At 36.1% G+C, this 12,482-nt stretch overlaps 1 long non-coding RNA gene across 1 annotated transcript; it reads left to right on the top strand.

The window, feature by feature from the left end:
* Positions 1–2,005: 2,005 nt before the first annotated feature.
* LOC119087172 lies at positions 2,006–4,359 on the top strand. The gene is made up of 2 exons (XR_005090616.1): positions 2,006–2,509; positions 3,034–4,359. It is a non-coding gene; the product is annotated as an uncharacterized LOC119087172 (long non-coding RNA).
* The last annotated feature ends 8,123 nt before the right edge of the window (positions 4,360–12,482 follow it).

The raw sequence follows: 12,482 nt of genomic DNA, 5'->3' as shown, positions 1-12,482 counted from the left end.
TTAGTAAACTCATCCAGAAATTGTTCTTCCTGCAGAGAACAAGACTCCAAAACTAGTGAATAAATTATTCCTCTTTTTATGTAAAACTGGAGGTAAACAAACCTCTTGGGGCCATGTGCTGTGTCAGCTGCCTCACAGCTCTGTAAAGTTTGCCCAGTCACTTCTCTTCTCTGACTCTCAAACTCAGCAAAATCAGAAATTATTCACTGGCACCATGGGATCCATGGGGACTCTCAATCCCTTATGTCTTCACCTGAGTCCCTGTAAGTGAAGAGAAGGGGAAATTTGTCTCTCTTCTAAATAAAAGTGAAGTAATAATTCCTCTCTATAGTTCAGAAGAGGGATGATCTGCTCTGAAAAAGGTAGGAAGCAAGCAGAACATTACTACCTCCCGGAGAGGAGGTGATGGGGACTGAAGAAGGAAACAAGTGAGCAGAAGGGAGGATTTTATATAAAAATACTACTTCTGACAGAATAGCCTTGACTTCACTTTTTCCCTTTGAGAGAAGTTAATGTTGGTTCAGTGGTGTTGTAGATATATTAATTCCACAGGAGATTCAATGTACACTGATATGAATCTCAGTTAAGACACTGAACACGTGACCTTTACATTGTGTCCTGCCATTTTTCTGTCAGTGGCATAGGGGTGATGAGATGGAAAATTATGCACAAGTCACATGAAATAGAATTACTTAGCAAGTAAGCTTTAAGAGATAAAAATTGAGGTTTCAAGTTATTGGAGTCTATCAGTCAAGGAATTTTGTGAATGACAATGCATTGCATCAATACTTTCCTTCTGCACAGTGATTCATGGATATGAAAGACAGCCCATTTGGATTTTATACACTGAAGGCATAGGAACATACAGCTAAACTATATGGCATTTGTAGTGTAGGCAGAAACAGAGCACAGGATATTCTGGAATGTTCCTCCTTACCTCCATTCATACCATATAGAGCACATGTTATATTTATTCTTAGAATTTCATGTGAGATAATGCAGAACACATAGTCATAGCACATATGCCAACTAAATCCCTATTTCTTATTACTTGATTTGCATTAGTTTTTTGAGAATTTCAACCAATAGGCTTTAATCATATACACCCCCTTACTCAAATCCTCCTGGACCTACCCAACCCAGCTGTTATCTCTTTTGTCCATGAAGTTCAATTTGTGATGTCCATATATTCATGAATGTGTGACCTCTCACTGGAGCATGGTCCACTTACTTGTCACAACTCTCTTGAAACTGACTCTCCCAACAGCTATCATTTGCTTATAGCCCTTGTCTAAGGGTGGGACTTCATGTCCACAGCCTCAGTGCATGCTAGGGTTTGGTCTACCTTGCACATGTACTGTTCTTGTGCATGCTGTCACATCTGCATTTGAATTCATATGTGCAACTTCCTTCTTGTGTCCAGTAGATACTATTTCTTTTTCATTATCATAAACCTCATTCAGTCATTTTTGGTCCAACATTTTCACAATTAAGACTGATCATTTGTAGACTTAGATGTCATGTAAAAGTCATATTTAGAGCCAAGCATTCCACAGTCCTTTATGCTCTGCACTGTGGTGACATTTTGTTCCCCAAATATTGTGCACCCTAATAAACTCATCTGGGGTCAGAGAAAGGAACAGCCACTAGATACAGAGGCCAGAAAAGGGTGGCACACATACCTTTAATCCTGGCATTCTGGAGGCAGGGATCTGACTGGATCTCTGTGAGTTCAAGGCCACACTGGAAACAGACAGGAGTGGGAACAGCTTTTAATCCCAGGAAGTGATGACAGAAAGCAGAAAGGCATATAAGGCGTGAGGACCAGGAACTAGAGCTGGTTAAGCTTGTAGGCTTTGAGCAGCAGTTCAGCTGAGATTCATTTGGATAAGGACTCAGAAACTTCCAGTCTGAGGAAACAAGATCAGCTGAGGAATTGGCAAGGTGAGGAAGCTGTGGCTTGTTCTGCTTCTCTGATCTTCCAGCATTCACCCCAATACCTGACTCGAGGTATTGTTTTTTATTAATAAGATTATTTAAGATTCATGTTGCACTGCACTTTGGCTATTGTGGGTACCTGTATTGATCACCATATATTGCAAATATAAACTTCCCTGCTGAGGTTTGAGAGATGCATTAAAATAGGGATCCAAAGCGAAGTCATAGGAGCCAGTTTAATACTGTGTGCATTTAGCAGAATGAGAATAGTAGTTCTTCATCAAGAATCTTGTCCTAAAGAATAATAATATGTTAGTTATCCATCTATCAATAAATGTTAGGCAATCTATTACAGGGATCTTATGATTGTCATCTTATTTATTGCATTCATATGTTCCATCAGATAATCATGGGCTCCTGTATATTCTGATTAGACTGTCATTCTACATGATGGTTTTCTTGCTCATTTTCCTCATCCATTCTTGGTGCCATGCAAAAAGGAATGTACATCAAGAAGAAGGCAGTGAGTGTCATCTGAGTAGCATGAGAAACTGAACCTGGAGGAATACAGGTGTGTGATCTTCATTTACTTGGCCTAGGACAGGGACACTGATGTGGGTCTTTGCAGAGAGAACAGCTGAGCCCTTGTTCTTTCCCTCAGCTCTCAGACCAGTGACTAATTCTCCACTGTATATTCACATTCAAAGCAGACTAATATCTAGAAGAAGGTTTTATGAAAGAGAGAGCACTAAAGAGAGAACTAGGAGCACAGAGCAAGAAAGAGATGGGGCTGGAACATAGAGATGCAGAACATCTGGTTCTGATGTGTGGGAGAAGAGAAACCTTGGGTTTTACCGTAACTCTCCTTAATAAATTGGTATTTGAAATGTGCATGCAGAAGTGCTTTCTTAGGTGTTATTAATTACTCCTCTTCTCTACAAATGCAACATCAATGACCAAGGGTCTGAAGTGAAAAGAATTTGGAAGAGATAGGTCCCCATGAACTCACACTTTCCCATGAAGGATGTCCTACATCCCCTCATACTGCACAAGAATATGTTCATATAAAAGCACTCAACATTTGCCTCTTTTTAGGACCCTGAAGGAAAATAAATGCAGAATGTGACATGCACAGAATTTAATCAGTGGATCTTCAAACAGCAATATAACAGGACCAGTTCCTCACAGCACAATGAAGCCTCCACATGCATCAGGGTGTGCATGGGAGTTATTAAATGACAGGCTGGGATCAAAGAGTGTTGGTACCCTATGAGTTCTCAAAGAAAGATATCAGGAATTTTTCTGTAAAGACCACAGCCATTTTGGAAGCAAAAATGAATAGATGCAGTGAAACAATTGCTGAAATCATAGGATAGAAGTCTCTAACTTTGGTACCATCTGTCATTGTTCTGAAATGGAACTGAATGTGGATTTACTATATTTAAATGCTATGGTTCTCACTTTTCCTTTGGAGAGAAATCAAACTATAAAATGAAATTAGACTTGAAATGTTAAAGCCTGCTAAAGGTTCATCTTTGTAATTGCCTAGTCTTGCACAACTTTAAAAAAACTTCTTTGCATGTTTCTGTAAATTAAAGCTTGCTTTGTACCAGATGACCTTCTGTTTGCCTGAAGATAGAGTGTAATGTTAGTTACTCTGCCTTTAAAATCCCCTGATTGAGGTATCTTGGGGCTGCCTTTGAGAGCCCCAAGTCTCAGGTATATATCTGCTGTCAGTATGTGAATAAAAGCCTTTGCTTTCTTAAAATTTATTAATGATCAGAGAAGTGAATCTCTGAATGAGCCCACACGCATAACACCATGATCCTGTAAGTAATCATAATAACCCTCATAGTTCAATAAATTAGACCTGTCTGGATCATTTATTGGATCTGTCATTGGTGCCCTATCTGCTAGAATCAAGAGATGAATGCTCATGTTTTACCAGAAAGATTCACACACCCTTTGTACACACTAACAATCTTAAATTCATTTTTTTGTTGCTGTGATAAAACCCATGATCAAAAGCTAATTGAGGTAAAGGGTTTATTTGGCTCATGTATCTTAAACATCCCAGGTCACAATCCATTGAGGGAAGCCAAGGCAAGAACAGGGATGAAAGAACTGAAGCAGATGCAATGAAGTTTCACCACATACTTGAATGTTCTTAATGGCTTGGTCAGCCTGCATTACTCTGCAATTTATGATGACCTGGCAAGAAGTGAAACTACTCACAGAGGTCTAGGCCCTTCCCACATCAACCTTGAAACAAGAAAATTCCCAACAGATTGCCTCCAGGCAATTTTTGTGGATGCATCTTCTCAATTGATAGGCCCAAATGACCATATCTTGTTTCAAACTGACAAAAATAAATAAATAAATAAATAAATAAATAAATAAATAAATAAATGGGACAATAAACCATATGTTCTCTTTTGCTTTTTCTTTGTTTTGATATATGATAAAATGTGTTTGTTAAATGAAAAAGAAAAGCTGAACTTTTCAACAGATTGTCTTCTTGTCCTATATTATACTGATTTTAGGGTCAGTCAACTAATGTATCTCCTAGAAGCAGACATCAAAGCTTTAGTAAGGACTTAATTTCCAATGTGCCATTACATAAAGAAATGTTGATAAAGGATCCCATCTTATACATCACTGCTGTGACATAATCTTTTGTACACTCTGAAGATAAGTTACTCTCATTGGTTTAATAAAGAGCAAACTGTCTAATAGCTGGGCAGGAATAGGTTAGTTAGGAGAACCAGTCTGAGGAACACTTGAAAAAGGGCACAGTCACCATCTAGACAGAGAGAAAGCAAGAGAGGGAGTAGAGAATAAGGGAAACTAAGCCACTTAAAAGAATGCAGATTTAAAAATATGGGTAAATTTAAGCGATAAGAACTAGTTAGAAACAAACTTAAGCTATCTGCTGAGGTTTCATAATTAGTAAGTCTCCATTTAGTTATTAGGGAGTTCACTAGTGGGACAGAAATTGCTTCCTACACATGGCAGAGTGTGAGCATGATAGAGCAAAACCAGTACAACCTAGTCTTATCTAAGTGTTGAGAATAAAAGCTGGATTCCCAGGTCTGATGTTTCTAGGTGTATGCTCTGGGGTAATTTTCTGAGACTCTGGTTTTACATTTATCATTTGGCGACCATAAGATCTAACTATGTTTATTGATGTGGGGAAAACATTCACAGTACTTGATTTTTGTTATATTGAAGTCCTTATCAAAGGACTTTTGGCAAAATATTGAAACTTAATCAGGTCTTAAAATTAAGAGTGAATATATAACTAAGAACTAGTGACTCATATCTGGACTTGATTTCCATAACTAGTAGTTTTCAGTAACCTAAATCAAATAAGAAATCTGTGGTGAATCCATCCATTTATACTACTAATAAGTATATGTCACAATTATGTTTGTGAGTCAGATATTAGTTTTTCAATGCAGATAGAAAGAAGTATGATGTGCTCCATACAATCCTATGATGACCAATGGGATAAGAAGACCCGTCATTTTACTTTATTTTAATTTATTTTATTTTATCATTATAACTTTTTAAATTTATTTTTCCTGCCAATGGCAGTTTCCCCTTCTTCTCTCCTCCTAGTACCCTGTGACTTCCCATCTAGCCCTGACTTCCATTCCTCCTCCATATCCATTCAGAAATGGGCTAGCCTCCCACTGGTTTGAACAAAACATGGCACATCAAGGTGAGGCAGGATTCCAGCATTGTACCCATATAACTCATTTAACAATGTAATGCAAATTTCTAGTCCTTGAAAGTTATTATTAGCAACTAAGTAGGATATAAAGAAATGCAAGTTAGTAGTTATTCATTATAATCAAATTTTTTTTCTAAGAATAATCTCAACAGAAGAGCCCTCCCTACTGGACGGTGTAGAAGGTGTGGCAAAGGCAGACATTGCACCAATGAATGCAAATCAATGAGGGACAGTCGAAGTAACCCTTCACCATTCAGAAATGCCTTGAGGGGCCTCTCACATCCCCATGTCAAATTGGGTTCAGTCATTTCCTATCATCATGGAGGAAACTCCTTCTCGTAGCAATTAAAGAACCTAATGCCTACTGTAAAAAAAACATCATATTGCTCTCAATAATAAAACAGCTTTCAAAAACAAAATGAATATTTCAAGAGAAAGTATAAATAAAAAATTGATAATGATTAAATTTGAACAAGAGAATCATCTTAATTATCAGAGATGATAGTTCATCAAACAGCATGACAATTCAATCTAAACTAATTTATATCACTAAAAAATGATCTTCATTTGAGCAGGTATAACTTGCCAAAAGGGAACCCCCAAGTTATGGTTTGGGCAGAATTTTGTTTTTGTCTTTCCATGAAAATAAAAGAACCATCTTGAGGAATTAAAAGACCTTTGGACAAATAAGCTTCCAAAGAAGAAGAAGAACTACCTGGAAAAATATTAATATGATCTAATGTGATCTATGAAGTCTCCAAAAGGAGGATGAGGCCCCACAGCAAAGATTCTAGCAGGACTATGACAATGCCACTAAGCTGACAAACACCACCTAAAGATCGGCTTTGGACTGCAAACTGCAAAGGACAATTTCAGGATGACCAGCTGACATGATCCAGCCTCACAGGCTAATATATCTGCTGTTTCCCATTATGAAAAGATTGGACAACAAATGATACAGCTAGCTCTTCCAGGACTTGACAATTAACCCAATTTCTTTACAGGATCCCCTAAAGATGCAGTCACACCCAGACAGCAGGAAGGAATCTTAAGAACACAAGCCCAACATTCCCAAGAAGCAGGCTGTGTGGTTTATTTGGTCTTTCAATAGGTTATGGATATTTGTCATTGTTTAGGGTGGTTGTTTACAAGTTGTTACTCATAATGGTCAGGAAAAAAGCTAAACAAAGGAGATAAGTAAGATTCAGGGTGCATGTTTTGAAATGAAAAGTGGAGGATACCGATATGATAGGATAGAAGAGTAGCTGTTTGAATCTACTCTGAAAACAAAAAAGGGGGATATAAAAATAAGATTAAAAAAGAATTCTGGTTATTGAATTTCATTTTAAAAACTAACTACTAGTACTAAATATTTTACATAGATTTGGATCATTGTATATTGATAAAAATTTAAGGTTATTTTTGTTAGAACATGTCTACTCTTATGCAAGCATTGTACCCATATTACTCATTTAACAATATAATGGAATTTTCCAGTCCTTCAAAGTTATTATTAACAACTAAGTAGGATATAAAGAAATACAAGTTAGTAGTTAATCATTACAATCAAACTTGTAGTCATATAAGGTATGTTTCCAAGGTCAAACAGAGATATATTTTAGAGAGACAGATTGTCTTCAAACACTTCAGTGATTTACAGAATATGACATTTAAGATATTTTAATAACAAAGGTTCTTTTTTTTTACAATGAGACATGTCTGCTCCTGGCAGCACCAATCTACATCAGAGAAGATGATGGGAATTGAAGAAAATCCACAGTAGTTTACTTTCTTTGTGGCAAAAGAGAGTCAGTGGGCAAGAAAGTGCTCTTGCCTCGACTGCTGGCAGTTTGTGTCTAAATTGGACAAGCATGGCAGAAAAGAAAGCAGCTGCCAATGTTTTGCCAAGGCTAAGTAAAACAGCCCTTCAGAACAATCTGCTTCACAGTCAGTCAGATAGTCTAGGCCTGTAGTCCAAAGATGGATGCCCCAACATTACAGATGAACTTTGGGTGACTGTCTAGGCAGCTCACCGTTTCTGCCATTTCTCACAATTTTTGGAAGTCACTTGCCTGCACTCCCTGCATACTAAGATAATATTACTTCCTTCTCCAATCTCTGAGGGAATTAAAAACTTTATAGCTATACTTATAGTTTTCCATGTTACAGATTCAGGTAATAAACTCACTAAGACATGTAAAGTGTATAGAATGGAGGGACATTAAAAGACACTTTTGATAATGCAAATTAGGATAGAAAATGAATTAGGTACAACTTTTGGACTCACCAAGATAGGATAGATTATGGAGTATTTTCTCTGAATTTCTCAAATGTTTACGGACTAGACATTTTTCATGTACTCATTTCCTGTATATATTGTATATAGTTATGTACTTATTGTATATAGTTTTTCTTATATTAGTTTTACCCTACTTTTTAAAAATTTAGACAAAATGAGAAATGTGGTAAATTTTTTTTGTGCTATAACAAATAAAGCTTGCCTGGAAATCAGAGAGCAGAGCTAGCCATGAGTTAAGCATAGAGGCCAGGCAGTGGTGTCACATGCATTTAATCTAACACATGGGAGAAGGAAAGAGGAAGTGATGCAAGCTGGGCAGAGAGAGGAAGTGATGAGATGGGGTGGAGACAGGAACTTGGCTCCCATTCGAGGCTGTGGATATATTGAGATAGGAGATGATGTGGCTCTCTGATCTTTGTCTCTCTGATCTTTCCGCATTTACACTGATATCTGGCTCTGAGTCTTTATTTTAATACCAATTAGGATTCAAGCTACAATGGAAACGTGTTCTAACCTTCACTGAGGACTTAGCCCTTCACACTGGTTGTCAGCTGTGGGGATCCTTGCAAATGCTATGGGTGGCAGAGAAATAAACATTGAAAGAAAAGAAAGAAACACAGTTCAGCATGACTTAGTTGTCCTGACTGGTGCATACTTCTGGAGTCTGAAAACAAACAGTTTGTTTTAAGCACATTGAAACAGTACAATTTGAAGGGAAAAAAGTATCCCGATATAATGCAGTCCCTAATGCAAAAGGAAGTATAATGGCATCAAAAGTCAAAACATTGTACATGTAATCCAGAAATAGACTGTAGAGATAGGCTACCTGTATTAATTTAAGGGTCTAGGGAAAGCTCTTATGTGTTCTCTATCACACAAATATCTTAGTGATCATTGGACTATTAACCAACTCTGTTCCTGGTTCATGGACCCTGAGGGAGTACCTGGCTATGCAGATAATGTAAAGGATTCAAAGACTAATAAGCATCTGCAGTCCTCATTTTGGAGCTTCATATGGCCTGGCCTTTCAGAGAAAACAGTGTTTATATAGACTATTAGCTACTTCTAGACCTGCTTATAGGAGATTGATAGGATCTGAACCTTCAGACAACAGAGATCACCAGGTTATTGATCACTTTTCATCTCTAGATCAAGGAAAAAATCAGGCTACACATCTGTTTTTTGAATAGACAACCATGGATGTTTGAACTTCTTGGCTTCCCTAGTGGTCATTGGAGCACAAATATTTTGTTTTCCTAACATGCATTCATAATGAAAAATTAAATAGAAAGTTTTCAGAAAATTTAATCAACTGGAAATCATAGTTTATCATAATGAGCAAGTTTCAGAGAGATAAAATAACATATATTTCATTATGTTGAATAAAATTAAAAATTATGCTTCTATTTTTTATTTATTATTAATTTTTATGTTAGCTAACAAAATATAGCATTTCCTCATGGCATGTATATATATACATGTAGGTATATATACATATATATTTGTATTATACTGTATGTGTTTTTGTGTCTGTGACAGAGAGAAAGAAGGAGAGAAACATTGCTGTCTCTTATGATGATCCATGAGACTTGTAGAGGCAGATATGACAGAGAAGATGAGGAGAATAAAAGGGTGGAGAATAAAGGATGGTGGGTGAGAAGTGCATGTAACAGGAAAGCAGAAGAGAGACCAAGCTAGAAGTAGAAAGGAAACCAGCAGGAGCAGTGGGTGTGATCTAAAGTCTTCCAAGAACAAATTCAGGCATTTCTCAGACACGTCAGCCCGAGAGTCCTAAAACACTATATAGAGACAAACGACCATCTTGGAACATCTACAGCATCCCCTTCCAAACGACAGGGATCATCACAAAAGAAGGCTTTGAAAAGAGCATAAGAGCTAGAAGATGGGAAGGAGTACAGCAGAGGCTGGTCTCTGAACATGACAAAGCTGTTATACAAATGAAAGCACCACAGCTGTAAAATTACCTAGTGGATCAGCAAAAAGATTGTGCATCTATATCCATGGTGTGCTGATGACTAACAGTCCTTCAAGTATATTCTTAAGAGAGGTGTACTCTTCTTTCTAAATGTTTTAGGCAATTGTAAATGTCAGTATTATCTTGATATATCTGCTAGATATAATTTAATGCTAAATTAAATTTTAATTTTAAATTATATTATTTATATATAAATATTATATAATTATATATTATTTATATATATCTGCTAGATATAATATAATGCTAAATTAAATTTTAATTTAATATGTCAACTTGCTAGAATCCAGAATCACTTCAAATATCTAAGAGTTGAATAAACCACAGAGAGTTTGCATGTTGGCATGTCTGGAGCAAAATTTTCTGGTTCATTATAATTGGTATGAAGAGATCTGCTCAATATATAGTGAGTGGCATAATTTCCTAAGTAGAAAGTCCTTAAAGTTTTAAGAGTCAAGTAAACAAGTTGACATTCCTTGATGTGATTTTTATTTGTAAATACAATGTGACCACTGTCTCTTGAGGGACATTACTTTTGATTCATCCATAAAGGTGAAATTGCATATGAAACAAAAATTTCTACTTCAAAAATAAAAATAAAGACAAAAATGCTTACAAGCAAGTGTGGTAGTCAACACATATATTCCCAGAATTGGGTAGGATGGAAGAGAATTAATTCAAGTTTGAGGCCAGTCTTGGCTTCATGACTGAATTCTGGTACAACATGGGCTGCTTAATATAGGCTGTCAGGAAAAATATAAAAAGAAATTTAAGATGAAAAGAGAGACAGGAATTTTAGCAACCTTAAACAGTTTTAGGGAAAACGCCTTTCATGTTGGAAATATAAACAGAAGTATTCTTTGTTTCTTCTGCAATTCCCCACAAGACCAACTAAGTATTTCAAAAAAGAACTGCTTATTTTGCATTTGAAGTAACGAATTTAGAAAAGTGTGGTCAGTAACTGAGACATCACACCTCCTGTGGGTCCTACTACCTCACAATTACCTGTGGTTTTGAAGGCACACAAACAAGAAGCTAACTGGACTGCAGCTATATCAGCATTTCAACCCACAAAAAAAAACCTTCCTGTGTCCCCAATGTGTCCTAAATGAAAGCGGGTTATCAAGGAAGACAGGGCTCCCTAAAAGCTAGACTGTCTCTTAACAGGAAGACTAACTCATTTTAGTGGCAGGCAAGGATAGTCTACTCTCCTTAGCATTTTGCTAATGTGACTGTAACTGTCTGGAGCTGTGGGGTTTGGCTGCCTCTCTTCAACCAATGACATACTGTCTGGGTTTCAAGGTGAATGAAAATTATTGAGAGGAGACTGAGAGACTGAAAACTACATTTGAACCCTCAAGACTGTGCTTATTTTGAAAAAAAAAATGTGTTGTGAATATACAGAAAGACATATGATAGTTAAAGATATTTATAAGAAATCATAGACAGGCCGGCAGTGGTGGTGCATGCCTTTAATCCCAGCACTCGGGAAGCAGAGCCAGGCAGATCTCTGTGAGTTCAAGGCCAGCCTAATCTACAGAGCAAGATCCAGAACAGCACCAAAATTACACAGAGAAAACCTGTCTACAAAAATCAAAAATAAAAAATTTAAAGTAATGATAGATGAATGACAAGCAGAGATAAATAGATAATGAGTAGATTAAAGATGTGTAAAAATAGATTATTGGAAAAATAGTTTAACAAATCACAAATATATAAATGACTGATAGATGATTTGATTGATAGAATGAAGAGGATAGAAAAAAAGATGATTGATAGCTAATACGTGTGTGTTTGTATATATTTATGTATACAGATTATAGAAAGATAGATGATAGATACATACATACATATAGATACATAGAAAAATACAAAGATGACTAGATATATGGTAGATAAATAATAGATTCATAGATGATAGATAGATAATAGGTGCTAGAAAGATAGCTACCAGCATGATTACAGATCACAGTGACATACATAATTGATATACCCAAACTTATTGTCAGATCATTAAGTACATAAATAAAATATTGTAGAGGTATAATACAAGGAAGTTAACAGCATACCAGAAATCTCTATAAGAAAAAGAAGAAATCATACCCAGCAGGACGATAGGGCAAGAAATAATCAAACTCATGTTTGAATTTAATACAATACAAACAAAATAAATACAAAGAATCAATAAAGCAATTTTAGTCATCAGGAAAAACAATATTGACAAGCCCTTATCCAACTTAAATAAACCATAGGAAAAATATCTAAATTAAGAAATAAGTCATGAACATGAGATATAAAAATAGAGAAGGTTAAATCAAAGGAATCCTAAGGACATACTTTAAGTACCTGTACCGCACCAAATTGGAAAAATCTAGAAGAAATGGATAATTTTCTCTATGCACACCACTTATAAAGGATAAAAATTAAATAAAGATTAGATAAGCAATTTAAGTGGACCTGTAACACCTACTGAAATCAAAGCAGCAGTCAATAAAACATATTCTCAGCAAAAA

Source organism: Peromyscus leucopus, unplaced genomic scaffold (assembly GCF_004664715.2).
Source record: "Peromyscus leucopus breed LL Stock unplaced genomic scaffold, UCI_PerLeu_2.1 scaffold_1720, whole genome shotgun sequence".
NCBI classification, from domain to species: domain Eukaryota; kingdom Metazoa; phylum Chordata; class Mammalia; order Rodentia; family Cricetidae; genus Peromyscus; species Peromyscus leucopus.
The sequence above is the reverse complement of the archived record's forward strand: the minus strand, read 5'-3'. Positions and strand labels throughout refer to the sequence as shown.